Below are 10,762 nucleotides of genomic sequence, written 5' to 3'. Positions count from 1 at the left end.
GATCAAACGGCCCAGCCAATCGAACATGTTGTTCGATCGAACAGGCTGTCCGATCGGGAAGCCTGGCCGATCGGCCAGCCCTTTCCTCTTTTGGAGCCTATAAATAGCCCTGTCATTGTCATCCTTTCCACTTTTGGAAAGCTCTGACCGACCAGACTCGCATTCTTCATCTTTTCTCAGATTTCTCTCAAATCCGGTAAGTTTTCACTCTAAATCTTGTACGTTTTTTATCAATGCATGCTCCCTCACCCTTCTATCTTTCAAATCTTGATTTCTAACCATGAAATCACCAAGATCTAGGCATTCAAGGGTGATGTCATCATGGTGTTCTTCAAGAACATCATGTCTTGGCCTCAATCCACCGTGAATAGCTCGGATCTAACCGATTTCCACATAAAGAAGTAAAGATCTATGAAAGATCTAAACATTTACACGATGTAAAGGATTGAAAGAATGATTTCAACTTTCTTTCAACTCTTTTACACTCAATGTCTTCAAACCGGTAGAAACGGAGCTTGAGCCAACTCACTAGTAATCGTAATGGTTGCGTGGTTCAAGATTTGGATTCTATCTACGAGGTTCACCGATTACGGGTTAAACGTTAAACCACCGTTCCGAACCGTTCACCAGCCGGACTTGGGTGATTTCTGTCCGAACGGGATGAACGGGTAAGGACGAAGATTCCATTGTTCAAACTCGTTGTCAAGGAATATCGAAATAACGTCAATAACCAAAACAGCAGCCAAGTGTTAGACGAACAGGCCGACCAGGTCAGGATGCTGGCCGAACGGTTAGGCTGTTCGAACGAACAGCCCAACCGATCGGACATACCAGCCGATCGACCAGGCCAGCCGATCGGCTAGCATGTGGCCCCATACATGACAATTTCATGAAGTATGGTATTGAACGAGGTACTGTTCGATCGAACAACCGTTTTGTCAACATTACTCATCGGATCATGAGATACTATGCTTCAACACTTAATCGATTTTACAACTCGTTCGTAGTATGGGGTGCCACCCGATCGAACATGCTACTCGATCGAGTGACATCCAGCTGAGGACCCACTATTGAAGTGTATAACCGACCGGTTAAGCCGGCCGATCGAACAGACCGTTCGATCGATCGACCTGAAAGGTAAGAACACTTCAGTGATCTCAAATACTACAACGAAAACTTCAAAAGTTCAAACCATCATACACAAACACATCCTAATCAAAGGAAGAAACAATCCACTCGAACAGTCCAGCGGATCGAGCCTACCGGCCGATCGAACAAGACTGTCTAAACGGACTTTCAAACCACACGAACAACCCGTTCGATCGAACCTACCGTTCGATCGACCAGGCCGTTCGATCCATTTGCACTTGTTTCCATTTTTACATTTATTCATCGTTATGCTATCGAACTATTCAGGCTAACTCTACTTTCAAGCGCTCCCTTCAATCCATTCAATCAACCGCTGTGAGTATACTCGAACCCTTTTTGCTTTAGCACTTATGGGTGTTACATACGTTACATATCAAAATCACAATCGAACACAATACTCAATATTTTATACGCTAACCGTTCTGCATGTATTACGTGACTAAATGAATGCCTGTTGTTATGTTTACACGTGGAATGCTGTCTACCTGCCTTAACGACGTAGTACTATAGTTTGGACTCAGCACCCGTTCACACGGGGGTTGTTAAGTGATGTGTGTGAGGTGTTATATAATTTGATATATATTTTAAGCCCTTTTTACACTTTTTAGCCAAGTTTTAAATTTATAAAACAAGATATTTACTAACACTAAACACACATATGGGCAAGTGCACCCATCGTGGACGTAGTATAGTGTTGGTAAGATACCGAGGTCGTCCAAGGACACAAGAGCTTTTAGTACCGGTTTATCCTCAACGTCTAATCAAATCAAAATGTTAGAAAAATATTTTTAAACTAAGAAAATAAAACTAACTAAAATGCTGAAAATAAAATAAAAATAAAAACAGATAGACAAGATGAATCACTTGGATCGGACTCGTGTGTTAGTATAACCTTTGATTATTTTCGCACTTTTGCACTTGTTTAAGAGATTATCTTAGTTATTGTAGTAGGCCCCTCTTTTGAAGGCGACGTTACCCTCAACCCAGTAGTTTGAGTCAGCAAAGATACAATCCTAAAGGGTCGGATTATTGAAAGATAATTAATTAAGTTATTAATGCAAATTATGGTAGGCCCCTCTTTTGGAGGTGACGTTACCCTCGACTAAGTAGTCTGAGTCAGCAGGGATACAGTCCTAAATAGCCGGGTTATAGTATTAATAGTAGTTAACTTATGAGGGGATCAAAGAGTTTGGACCCCCGCCATCCAATACCTTTGGGTATTGAAGGAGGTCCTACTAAATTTGACCCAGGTCCCTTGCAGGACCTCTAAACGCTGAACAAGGGCAAGACCCTTACCAAACCGTTCCCTTAACCCCCGACCAGGTAGCCAACATACCTCCATATAGACCGTGGAGATATGAATGGTGAAAATCTTTTATTTTATATAGACAGTAAAATAATGCCAAGACACCACGGACAAACGATAAGGAAAAGTCACCTTCAACATAAGCAACTAGTTATTAAAGTCATTAATACAAAACCAATTAAGAAGTGCAAAAGATTAAAAATAAAAAGTATTATACTAAACACTTGTCTTCACCAAGTGATGTAAGAGACTTAGGCAAACATGGCCTTGATTGTCAAGAACTCTTACGATCAATCTTGGATCCCGAGACGACTCACACACTCTATGATGGACAATGGATGATGGTGGTGGATGATGGTGTTGTGATGGTGGTGGGTGGTGGATGAAGTGTGAGAGAGGTGGTGTGCCAAGGGATGAGTTGCAATGAATCCAAGCACTCCTATTTATAGGCTGAACAGAGGCCTGGGCACGGCCCCGTGCCTGTCTGACACTATCTCTCCTTATTAATTGTAATTTGCAATTACAATTAATGCGCCTGCAGTACTTTGGGCACGCCCCCGTGTTCACTGGGCATGGCCCCATGGTGAGCAATAGAAGCTTCTACAGGTTTGTCTTTTCTGCTGCTTCTTCGGCACGGCCCCGTGCTCGCTGAGCACGGGGCGTGTTCAGCCTTCTGTTTTCCTTGTTTTGCTTGGGAGGATGCTGTCGAGGGGTCGGGCAGTCCACTTTTGATCCTTTTCTTGTATTTATGTTAGATTTAGCTGTCTTTTTGCTTCTTTTGTTAATTTGAGCTCATTTAATCCTGAAAATACAAAAGGAAGACAAAAACACACTTTTTCCAACATTAGTACTTAAAAAGGGTTAGTTTTATGCCTCATTTGATGTAATTTATATGTTTCATTTTACACACATCAAATACCCCCACACTTGAATTTTTGCTTGTCCTCAAGCAAAACTCTTTAATATGTGGCTTACACTCCCAAATGGAATGGGTAGAAGAGAAGGTTTTGGCTTGTCATAGAGTGTCGGGAATCTCCAAGGTTGTTTAGGTTTTATTTTTACTTATTTACAATCTTATTTGTCATGATTTGTTAAAAACTTTTCATAAGGTAAATTATTTATTAAGGCATAACATACCTTTCTAAAATTCCATTTATATACAAGTTCACATTCCTCGCGGGAGAAATCACTCACACTCGGCCGAAGGTGGATTTTTAGTGAATCACTCGAGAGCGGCATGGAACTTATTCCTACCATATGCTTGCCAAGCAATCAATCCTCCTCCTTTTTAACTTTATACCTTTGTAAATATCAAGAGGACTTTTTGGGGTGAAGGGTTAGGCTTGGGCTAAAGGTGGGTAGTTGGGTTAGTGGTTAGTAGGAAAGGGTGAAAGTCGTAAAAAGCGTCGGTTTTCGTAAAACATTTTGTTTTTATGACTTTTTATTTTTAATGAAGTATTTCTTCAAACAAGCTTTTGTTTTGAGGAGCTTTGTTTGTTTATTTCTAACTTCATTGTAATAATATTTTTTTTTCGTCACACGAAGACCGAGCTTGTTACTAAAATAAAAGGTCAAAATAAAAAAGGGTTTTTTGTGGGTAAAAAGGGTTTTGGGTTAAGAAATGAAAAGGTTTAGGCTCAAAGGGGCTAACTAGGGGGAATTTTTTGGTAGGTGAAAAGAAAAATAAAAATAATGGTGTTGAAAGAAAAAGGGTTAATCCTAATGCCTCCATCATTTACTTACTTGGGTTGAAGTTGGTAAGGACCGGGAATGAATTGTCGTGGCAAGTTCTAGAGTCGTAAGAACCAAGCGGCTATTCACACAAGAAACGAAAAATGAGCATTTAGCTTAAAGATGTATATTTGTATGCTCAATAAAGGCTCAAAACTCACTTTTGTGGGAATGGGTTTTTATGTGATCAAATATATATAATCGAATTTTAACTAAGCTTGTCATGCCGTTTCATAATTTTCTTATGTTGGTTCTTTTTATCACGACGCTATTGGTTGTAAACTTATAAAAATATAACCTTGTTAGTCTTAGAATTCCCAACTTAAACTTAGACAAGTAAAAAAAATGAAAATTTTTGAAAAAATTTTGGGGTGATTAGCGGTTCCAATAGAGTTTTGTGTAAGGCTTGTTATTAGGACTTGCAAAATTCAAGGTTTTAGCATCCCCCCACACTTAAATTACACATTGTCCTCAATGTGTCCCAAAAAATAATTTTTTTAGGTTGATTGAATGAGTAACATGGTGTTAAAAGCAAAAATTTTATGTTACTGGCAGTCTGGACACGGCCCCGTGGTGACCGGGCACGGCCCCGTGTTCAGGTGCCAGTAACAATAATTAAAGAAAAGAAACAGAAGCCTAGACACGGGGGCGTGTTTGGTGAACACGGCCCGTGTCCAGTTACCTGAACTGGGCATTTGTCTGTAGGGTGTTCAGCACGGGGCCGTGTTGGCTGGGCACGGCCCGTGCTGAACTCACTGTAATGGAGAAATTGTTGTCGGATGGCCTTGTTTTTGTACATGGGGCCATGTTTCTCGTTTCCCTTGTCATCCTTGACCACCATGACACCATTTTAAAACCATCATTCAATTAAAATCATAGAGAAATCTTACATAACGTTCCTAAAAAGAAAAATAAAAAAGAAAAAGAAAAATCTTAACTAATTAGGTCAGTAGGTACACAAAGTTATCATAAAGAGTTCTACTGTTTGTTAGGAAAATTTCAGGAATAGTTTCCCGATGTAGTAGGACTCTCGGCCGATGGTTTTCTTCCTAAATGTTGTTAAAGCCATTCCTCTATCTCCCTTGGGAGGAAGAAGGCGGCTTCATTTTCCTCAACATCTTGTGGAGGAGGGGGAACAACCACCGGGACTCCTTGCACTATCCCTTGCGGAGGCTCCGGGTGTATGGCGTACCATTCGGCGGGTATGATGACTTCGGGGACCACGTTCCACGCCCTTTGGGTTATTATAGGTACCAAAGGAGGAGAGGCGAGGAGGTTTAACCTCTGGTGCAAGAGGTTTACCTCTCGGAGACATCCCTCCAGTCCCACCGTTAGATAGTTGATACGGTCGACCAATGCTTCTTCCACCCCCGTCATTTCATCAATAGCCTCTCTTAGGGCGTAAACATAGTTTACAAGAGAGTCTTCTGTCGTTGATGATCTCCTCCCCTGTCGGTTATTTCTTGATGAAGACGCTCCGCTAGTTCTGCTTGCCATATCTGGGAAATAGACCGAAGAGAGTTCAATTTTTATGAAATAGAACCTCGGACACGGCCCCATGCTCGCTGAGCACGGCCCGTGTCCAGCTGTCTGCAGGTTTTGAGATCAAGGAATCTTGGAGTTTTAAATTATTTTTATGGTTTTTATTCGAGTTTTAAGCACAGATAATTTAAAACAAAGTTATATAACTTACTTTGAGTAAGATCCCTTGGATAACAACCTTACAAACTTTACACCAAAGGCTGGAATCATGGAGTTTCCAAGCTTTAGTGGAGGAGATGTTATGAAAAATTGAAAGAGAAGGCAATGAATAGAAGTGGAAAAGACAAGAGGGTTCTTTGGAACCTTCTTTTAGAACTTACCTAGGATAGTATGAGTGAAGATCCCAGGAATCTCTGTCTTTTGAAGTGGTCAAAAATGAGCAGGAATCAGACTGCATTTAAAGAAAACGACAGCGCACTGGACACGGCCCCGTGCTGGTTGAACACGGCCCCGTGTGCAGTTAAAATCCTAACACATTTTGTCCGTATTATGACAAAATCAGCAGAGAATCTTTTAGGTGGACACAGGGCGTGCTGACCTGGACACGGCCCCGTGTCTGGAAGCTGTCTTAAGGAGTTTCTCCATTTTCTAAGGAAATTATTGATGTCGGGTGGTTCCTTACTGGTTGGAACAACACCAAAGTGCCTAAGATACCTTAATTGTCCTAGACTAAGGCGAGAACGCAAGAGGTTGTCGGTGAGGGTAATTCCTATTTTTATTCTAGGTGGACAAGTCCAACCCTTTCCCGGGCTCTCGTTAAAGAAGGTATATGCCGAATCGCTCAGGTCTATGTATGCACCGAATGAAGTCGATGGGGAGTCCTTCACGGCACAATCGGCACAGGGACGACTATCGTCCAAGTCTTCGCTAGAATTGAAGGTATTTTTGGGAGCAACGAGGTTGTTGGAATGCGACCCCAACATTTCTTCTTGGTCATCGTCTTGGGATGGATTAATGAAATCCTTCCTAAGCTCTTTTAACCAATTTAAAATTAAATTTTCTAGTTGAAATAACTCGTCAAGGAGCATTTCTCCTAGAATATCCGGTTGGGCGCATTCGAGGGAGAGATAGTGATTATTTTTACTTTCGCCCCTCTTAAGGTTATAGGGAGACGGTGGGTCTATATAGTGGGGCTTATAATTTAGAAAGTAACATTCTAATTCTTTATGTTTGCCTCCACATAATTGACACCACGTACCATAAGAGTGCCGAAAGTAAAAAGAATTACCATCACTCATGTTTGTGTCAGAAATTACCAACCGCCGGGATCTAACGGTTCTGTTTTCAGTAACTGAATCTTGGGCACGGGGGCGTGTTGAGTGAGCACGGCCCCGTGTTCAGCTTAGTGTCTGACTTAAAACAAGATTGCCAGTTCCAATGATTGAGCACGGGGGCGTGTTCAGCAGGCACGGCCCGTGCTGAGCTCTGCAGAAGCTGAAAAACTAAGAAAAATCCTAAAAAAATTAAAAGAAAATAAAAAAAATGATTAGGCCGTTGATTCCTAACTTTCTTAAAATCCTTGTGTCCCCGGCAACGGCGCCAAAAACTTGATGTGTGTGAGGTGTTATATCATTTGATATATATTTTAAGCCCTTTTTACACTTTTTAGCCAAGTTTTAAATTTATAAAACACGATATTTACTAACACTAAACACACATATGGGCAAGTGCACCCATCGTGGACGTAGTATAGTATTGGTAAGATACCGAGGTCGTCCAAGGACACAAGAGCTTTTAGTACCGGTTTATCCTCAACGTCTAATCAAATCAAAATGTTAGAAAAATATTTTTAAACTAAGAAAATAAAACTAACTAAAATGCTGAAAATAAAATAAAAATAAAAACAGATAGACAAGATGAATCACTTGGATCCGACTCGTGTGTTAGTATAACCTTTGATTATTTTCGCACTTTTGCACTTGTTTAAGAGATTATCTTAGTTATTGTAGTAGGCCCTTCTTTTGAAGGCGACGTTACCCTCAACCCAGTAGTTTGAGTCAGAAAGGATACAATCCTAAAGGGTAGGATTATTGAAAGATAATTAATTAAGTTATTAATGCAAATTATGGTAGGCCCCTCTTTTGGAGGTGACGTTACCCTCGACTAAGTAGTCTGAGTCAGCAGGGATACAGTCCTAAATAGCCGGGTTATAGTATTAATAGTAGTTAACTTATGAGGGGATCAAAGAGTTTGGACCCCCGCCATCCAATACCTTTGGGTATTGAAGGAGGTCCTACTAAATTTGACCCAGGTCCCTTGCAGGACCTCTAAACGCTGAACAAGGGCAAGACCCTTACCAAACCGTTCCCTTAACCCCCGACCAGGTAGCCAACATACCTCCATATAGACCGTGGAGATATGAATGGTGAAAATCTTTTATTTTATATAGACAGTAAAATAATGCCAAGACACCACGGACAAACGATAAGGAAAGGTCACCTTCAACATAAGCAACTAGTTATTAAAGTCATTAATACAAAACCAATTAAGAAGTGCAAAAGATTAAAAATAAAAAGTATTATACTAAACACTTGTCTTCACCAAGTGATGTAAGAGACTTAGGCAAACATGGCCTTGATTGTCAAGAACTCTTATGATCAATCTTGGATCCCGAGACGACTCACACACTCTATGATGGACAATGGATGATGGTGGTGGATGATGGTGTTGTGATGGTGGTGGGTGATGGATGAAGTGTGAGAGAGGTGGTGTGCCAAGGGATGTGTTGCAATGAATCCAAGCACTCCTATTTATAGGCTGAACAGAGGCCTGGGCACGGCCCCGTGCCTGTCTGACACTATCTCTCCTCATTAATTGTAATTCTCAATTACAATTAATGCGCCTGCAGTACTTTGGGCACGCCCCCGTGTTCACTGGGCACGGCCCCGTGGTGAGCAATAGAAGCTTCTACAGGTTTGTCTTTTCTGCTGCTTCTTCGCCACGGCCCCGTGCTCGCTGAGCACGGGGCGTGTTCAGCCTTCTGTTTTCCTTGTTTTGCTTGGGAGGATGCTGTCGAGGGGTCGGGCAGTCCACTTTTGATCCTTTTCTTGTATTTATGTTAGATTTAGCTGTCTTTTTGCTTCTTTTGTTAATTTGAGCTCATTTAATCCTGAAAATACAAAAGGAAGACAAAAACACACTTTTTCCAACATTAGTACTTAAAAAGGGGTTAGTTTTATGCCTCATGTGATGTAATTTATATGTTGCATTTTACACACATCATTAAGGACAATTACTTGCATGGATTACGGTGGTAATCATGTATTGCGAACTGTCTCGGACAGTCAACCCGCAGTCATTGGTATCGATAGATCCATGTCGATAATTAACATGCTTCGATTTCCTCTGTGTACGTGCTGGTTATGCGTAAACTATTTCAAACTCTATATGCTATTATCAAACTTGTAGGCTCACCTTTACATTATATGTATTGACTTTATTTTAACGTATGTGACAGGTGTTTAAGATAATTGCTTGCTAGGGACGCGAAGCTAGAATAAAGCTTTAGAGGCCCCCAACAAATAGTTGTCTGTCAGGAACGAGCAACTAGGGCATAGTTGTCTGTAGATCTTGTCAGGCTGGGTCTTAGAAGCAGTTAAACAATATTTAGTTTTGTTATGTTTAAATCTGAGTTGTCGGAACAGAATTTCTTGTTTGGATGTTGTCTGTAATAATGTATTTGTTTATTCGGGATACGGTATGGGACATATCTTTAACCGGATTATATAAATAGTTGTTATGGAAACTTCTGGACAATCTGTTTCGCTCAGTGCCATGCCCCGATGATTCCGCCATCGGTTGGGGTGTGACATTACGACTTTAGATCATAGCGTCACACATTAATATACTTTTTTTATCTATGTATAACCATGTTATTGTCTAAATTATTTTTACGACTTTACACAGTTATCAAAAATATTGTTACAACTTTACATCACAATGAGCGATTCATACTCTTTTTTATCCATATCTAAAGACGTTAATGTCAAGAACGTACTGTATATAACAAAGCCACACGTGTAATGTCGCCACCGTAATGCGCGGCGTATGGCAGTTTAACGTACCTATCATTTTAAATTCACGTTTCAACGTAAACGACTCACGTTTTGACATAAATTTTTCTCTCAAACGAGTTTGGTAAAAAATAATACGTTTTTATACTTATTTTGTGTACGTTCGTAAACTGTGTTCGAAAGCGAGTCGGGTCAAATATAATATGTGTTCATTCGACGACGACGTAAATTTTTTTTGGATAAAGAGTCAAGTCAAATATACACTATAAATGCAAGTTATTATAACTTTCGACGCCACCGCAACGCGCGATAGGTCAAGATCTTAGTATATAACAAATGTGATTGTTTAGTTAGCTAGAGTTAAAACAATTGTTTTTAGTGAAATTAACATATACATCCTCTCATCTTTTATAAATTTAACATACAACCCATTAACTATAACAAAGGTTTTTTTTTTCTTTTTTAACTAATTTACACTAAAACCTTTGAACTTTAAAAAAAGTTAATTACAACCCCCCCCCCCTACTTTAAGCATTTTTTAATATGTTTAATTCGTGTTTATTTAATATAAATGAACCGAAGATTTACATTTATACGTGTTTACTTAACCGTGTGATTTTCTTATTTTTATCATCGTTTCAACTCATTTTTTTTCCATGGAATGAGTACTAGTGTACAAATGGTCGAAACCAGGCGTTACATATAACCTGCTGCATTTACACACCCGACGCATCATGCGGGTGTGTATGTGTGTGTGTTTTGTTATTTCTTTCTCTCTTTTCCATGCTTATGGTACAAACCAAAATGCTTGAGATACGAGATAACTTTGTAAAACACTAAACAAGTTTTATGAGTGTACTAATTAGGTCACTCATAAGAAATTTTATTTTAATGTGGTCATTTAAGATTGTATATTCTATCCGCATATCATGTAACTACGCCTACATGGCATTTCTTTTATTTCTTAGTTTAGTAAACATGGTAATATGGGTCCTGTATTTATCTATAAGTTCTTGAAATA

The sequence above is a fragment of the Helianthus annuus genome, chromosome 8 (genome assembly GCF_002127325.2).
Source record: "Helianthus annuus cultivar XRQ/B chromosome 8, HanXRQr2.0-SUNRISE, whole genome shotgun sequence".
Classification (NCBI taxonomy): domain Eukaryota; kingdom Viridiplantae; phylum Streptophyta; class Magnoliopsida; order Asterales; family Asteraceae; genus Helianthus; species Helianthus annuus.
The sequence above is the reverse complement of the archived record's forward strand: the minus strand, read 5'-3'. Positions refer to the sequence as shown.